Source organism: Armigeres subalbatus, chromosome 2 (assembly GCF_024139115.2).
Source record: "Armigeres subalbatus isolate Guangzhou_Male chromosome 2, GZ_Asu_2, whole genome shotgun sequence".
Taxonomy (NCBI): domain Eukaryota; kingdom Metazoa; phylum Arthropoda; class Insecta; order Diptera; family Culicidae; genus Armigeres; species Armigeres subalbatus.
The window spans coordinates 193,298,442-193,304,441 of record NC_085140.1 but is presented as its reverse complement, the minus strand read 5'-3'; positions in this window follow the sequence as shown (position 1 = coordinate 193,304,441).

The following is a 6,000-nucleotide window of genomic DNA, read 5'->3' as shown; positions in this document are numbered from 1 at the left end:
CAGATGTATTAGTTATGGTGGTTCAGGAATCTTATTACGATGTTACAAGTTCCAAGAACCACTGGTTTTTGGATGCTATGGAGGTTATGAGATAGTTCCAGTTCTCCTAAGGATCTCAGAAGAGATTTCGAGACGATTCCGGTTGCTGAGATAACAACCGAAATTATACGCACGTCGTCCAGGTGCCATATCTGCTTCAACTCCTCCGCCAAGTCGTGGTACTTCGTTATCTTGTTGGAGAATGTTGTTTGGACATTATGGTCTAGCGGTACAGCAATGTCGATGAGAGTTACCCGCTTCATCCTTTTGTCGTAGACCACAATATCGGGCCGATTGGCACGAATGAGGACATCCGTTATGATCTCGCGATCCCAGTACAGCTTCACGAAACTATTTTCCAGAACCGGGACAGGCACATATTTGTAGTAGGCGACAAACTGATTAACCAAGTTGTGCTTTAAAGCGAGCTGTTGGTGCACAATCTTGGCCACTTCGTTATGACGACCGAGATAGGCTGAACACCCGGACACGATATGTTCGATCGTCTCTCCTACTGAATTGCACTTCCTGCAGCGGTCCTCCACGTTTTCGTGCAATATATAGTGCCGTTAGTTCTTCGTCGCAATTACCCGGTCCTGGATGGCTACCATGAATCCTTCTGTTTCTGAGAACAATTCACCCCGCACCAGCCACGTATTCGACGCTGCTTTGTCGATAAATGTATTCAGTTCCAGTTGATGGGGGTGCGTCCCATGCAACTCTTTCTGCTTCTACGATGCAATCATCTCGTCGACAGATTTGATGTTGCAATTCAGCTGATAGTTCTCCTGCGCCAGATGCAGGGCACTGAATCCGTGGTCAGCTTCACACACAGCGCGATAGATTTCGTGGTGGTTCTGGCTTTCCAAGAAATATCTTCGCAACTTCTGGATCTGGGAAACATTTTTTTTTCTTTTTTTTAACTAATTTTATTTGCTAATTATCTAATACATGCATTCATCTCTTAGGTGTTCCGTGTTTTCTTAACACTATCATCCTTATTTGCTATGTTACTCTATGGTTATAATTAATACATTTCAATTGCCTCTGGCAGTTAGGATTTTTCCTCTGGTTGAATTGAAATATGTAGGAATTACAATATTTTTAACTTAAACTAAACCTAACCTAATTATTTATACTAAGGGTATAGATAGATTGCAACGATTTTTGTCGAAAATTGGAAATTATTTTGTTGGACATTTGTTGCAATGTCTCAATATTAGAAATTCTATGAAGTTCATTGGTACTATACCACGGAGGCAACTTCAGAATCATTTTCAAAATTTTATTTTGAATTCTCTGAAATGCCTTCTTTCTGGTATTCCAGCAACTAGTCCATATTGGCACAGCATACAACATGGCTGGTCTAAAAAATTGTTTGTAAATCAAAAGTTTGTTCTTGAGAAAAAATTTTGATTTTCTGTTTATAAGTGGATATAGAAACCTAATATATTTGTTACATGGAAACAATATGATTTGAAAAAAATAATTTATGGTCTAACAGAAGTCCTAAATATTTGGCTTCGCTAGACCAATTAATTGGAACCCCATTCATAGTGACAATATATCTGCTAGAAGGTTTCAAATAAGAAGCTCTCGGCTTATGTGGGAAAACTATAAGCTAAGTTTTGGAAGCATTCGGGAAAACTTTCCATTTTCGCAAATAAGTGGAGAAAATATCCAAACTACAATCTACTATAAATGACACAAAGGCTTCGCCCTTTGGCTGAGAGGCCCGTGTCATCTGCAAACAAAATTTTTTGACACCCTGGTGGTAAATCAGGTAAGTCATAAGTAAAAATGTTATACAATATGGGCCCCAGTATGCTGCCTTGGGGAACACCAGCCCTTACAGGTAATCTATCAGATTAAGAATTCTGATAGTTTACCTGCAGTGAGCGATCTGCTAAATAATTTTGGATCAGTTTAATAAGGTACAGAGGAAAATTAAAATTCATCAATTTTACAATCAAACCTTCATGCCAAACACTGTCAAATGCTTTCTCTATATCAAGAAGAGTAACTCCAGTTGAATATCCTTCAGATTTGTTGAGCCGAATTAAATTTGTTACTGATGGGTTGTTGAATGCCCATGGCGAAAACCAAATTGCTCATCAGCAAAAATAGAATTGTCGTTAATATGAACCTTCATTCTATTTAAAATAATCTTTTCAAACAGTTTGCTTATTGAAGAAAGCAAACTGATAGGGCGATAACTAGAAGCCTCAGCTGGTTTTGTGTCCGGCTTCAAAATCGGAACAACTTTGGCGTTTTTCCATTTATCTGGAAAGTATGCCAATTGAAAACATTTGTTAAATAAATTAACCAAAAAGGATAAAGAGCTCTCAGGAAGTTTTTCGATAAGTATGTAGAAATAACCATCATCACCCGGGGCTTTCATATTTTCAAATTTTCTAGTAATAGATCTCACTTCATCCAAATTAGTTCCCAACGAAGGGTCAAAGACATTATCTTGGTTGAGAATGTCTTCGAAGCTCCGTGTAACCTGATCCTCAATTGGACTAGTGAGACCTAGACTAAAATTATGGGCACTCTCGAACTGCTGAGCATGTTTTTGAGCCTTTTCGCCATTTGTTAATAAAATTTTATTTCCCTCTTTAAGCGCTGGAATTGGCTCTTGAGGTTTTTTAAGAATTTTCGTTATTTTCCAAAAGGGTTTGGATTTTGGAACTAGGATCCAACTGCGAGACATTATTCTCAAAGTTGGTATTTCTCAGAATAGCGAGACGCTTTTTAATTTCATTTTGCAAATCTCGCCAAATAACTTTCAACGCGGGATCGCGAGTTCTTTGGTATTGTCTTCGCCTCACATTTTCAAGACGGATCAGTAGCTGAAGATCGTCGTCAATAATAATGGAGTTGAATTTAATTTCACATTTAGGAATTGCAATGCCTCTGGCTTCTATAATTAAAATTTTCAAAGATACGAGAGCATTATCAATATCACTTTTGGTATCGAGAGGAATATCAACATCAAAATTCCTACCAATATACGTTTTATATCTTGTTTTATATGGTCGCTGCTGGTCGAAGTAAGCGGTGTCTCACAATGTGTGTTTTCGGATCCCGTTGAAGCTGTTTGCTACGACTTCAAGAATGGCAATTATATGGATATGAATGCATTCCTCTCCAGCATTAATTGGAATGAGCGATCAAGATCTCAATTCATCAGTGACCCGTTTCTCCAACATCGTATTATATGCAATAGATCAATTCATTCCAAAACGTTCCAGTAAATCGCCGCCTAATTCACCATGGGGAAACAACTATCTTAAGCGCCTGAAAAGACGTAAACGGTCTGCTTTACGTAAATACTCGGAATATAAAAGCCACTAGTGCAAACTCAACTATAACTCAATCAACGCTCGCTACAAGCGCTTGAACAAAAAACTGTACATCGCTCATCAACGAAAAGTGCAAGTAAAACTGCGCCATAATCCCAAAGGATTCTGGAACTACGTCAACCAACAACGAAAGGAATCTGGTCTTCCCACTGTCATGACCAATGGGAATATCGAATGTTCATCGACAGAAGACATCTGTAATTTATTTCAACAGCAATTCTCGAATGTGTTCACCGACGATTCCCTGGAATTACACCAAATCAATGAAGCCGCTAACAACGTCCATGTTCGTCCCCCAGTTGGAAACGACCCAATCGTCGATACAGACACAGTAACTGATATTTGCTGTACCGTAAAAGCTTCGACTAGTTGTGGACCAGATGGAATTCCTGCGTACGTCTTGAAGAATTGTTCTAATAGTCTATCCGTACCTCTAGCCAGTCTCTTCAACGTATCGCTTCAAGTCGGAACGTTTCCGGAGCAATGGAAGAAATCTTACCTATTCCCGGTCTTGAAAAAAGGAAATAAGCGTGATGTCAGCAATTACCGTGGTATAGCCGCACTTTGCGCCACCTCAAAGCTGTTTGAGAAAATAGTCTATAAGTTCTTATTTCACAATTGTCAAGATTTCATCTCCGAGCATCAACACGGTTTTATGCCGTGTTCAACGAATACGAATCTTACTCTCTACACGTCATTTATCGCCCAATCTTTGCAGAAAAGATATCAAGTTGACTCTATCTACACTGATTTTTCGGCTGCCTTCGATAAGATCAATCACAGGATTACAATTGCCAAGTTTGAATGCCTAGGTTTTTCCGGACCCTTTCTGTTATGGCTTGAATCCTATCTAACTGGTCGGGAAATGGCCATCATCATTGGAGACTCAACCTTGCAATACTTTGGTGTTACGTCAGGTGTGCCACAAGGTAGTCACTTAGGACCTCTGATATTTCTAGTATATCTAGACCAACATTTGAAAAGGGCGTAACAGCCAAAATTTATTCTTTATGATTATTCGTCTACATATACAGCTATATATGTGGACGAAGAATCAGAAGGAATAAATTTTGGCTATTACGCCCTTTTCAAATGTTGGTCTAGATATCTGAATGATGTGAATTGTGTGCTGGAATCCTTCAAGCTTTCTTTTGCCGATGATTTCAAATTATACTGGACTATTAATGATGATCAGGATGCTCTGTTTCTACAACGTCAACTCGATATTTTCGTCAAATGGTGCGAGATCAATTGCATGGTCCTCAACGCCAATAAATACTCTGTAATTTCATTTTCTCGCAAGCGCTCTACTATTGACTTTTGTTGCAAAATCGGATCTATAGCTATTAGACGAGAATCTGTTGTTAAGGATCTAGGCGTTTTATTAGACTCTAAGCTGACTTTCAAAGACCACATCTCCTTTATCACATCGAAAGCGTCGAAAACACTTGGATTTATTTTCCGCATTGCGAAGCACTTCGATAACATTCAATGTCTAAAATCGCTCTACTGCGCGTTAGTGAGGTCATTACTAGAATGTTCATTAGTTGTATGGGCTCCTTTCTACCAAAACAGCACAATACGAATCGAAGCAATTCAGCGAACATTCGTTCGTTTTGCTCTACACCGTCTTCCTTGGAATGATCCAAATAACTTACCAAGTTATGAAGCACGCTGCCATTAGTTTAGATCTGTTAAGTGAGCGTCGTGACGTTTCCAAGGCGCTTTTCATTGCAGATCTCCTGCAACCTAGAATTGATTGCCCGGCCTTGCTCTCTCAATTGAACTTTAACATCCCCTTTCGTCCACTTCGGTCAACGCCTTTTATTTTCTTGAGAGGTGCTCGCCTCGCACAAACTATGCACAAAATGAGCCATTCACTAGTAGGGACACGGCAGGTATTTCCGTCCATCGTCGTAGGGGCTAAAACCAACGAAAGCAACGTACATTTGCTTGAACTCCACTATAGCAGAACGTTTCTCCTGAGCGTACGATTTGGTACGTATGAGTTTTACAAAAAAGAGTCTCTTTTATCGGTTTTCGAGACTACGACGAACAGACGAAAATACCTGCCGTGTCCCTATGTGTTGCATCTTCAATCGCTGCTCCACCGCATTTGATTTTCACCTTTCACGGGATGTTCTTCGGAAACGGTTTTCTACACTCCTCTCAGCTTCCAACAGTATCACACATTAGCATAGGCCATTAGGATATATTATATAATATTAAGTAATTTAAGTCAAACAATGTATCATTTGGAATTATTGTATTTCTGTTGATATGAAAAGATGAGGAGGTTTTGCGCCCATTTGAGACAGATTCCATGGTTCTACTCAAATGGGCTTTTCCCTGCTCCAAATAAACAAATAAACAAATATGAATCAAAATCAGCTCTTTGATAATTGAAAGTAGAGCTGATTGGGTTATAAATGGCTTCTGACTTGAATCCGTTAAAACTAAATCAATTGTAGAATGATTTCGACTTGAAGAAAAACAAGTTGGTCCATTGGGATATTGAATAGTATAATATCCCGCAGAACAATCTTCGAATAAAATTTTACCATTGGAATTGCTTTGAGCATTATTCCATGAACGG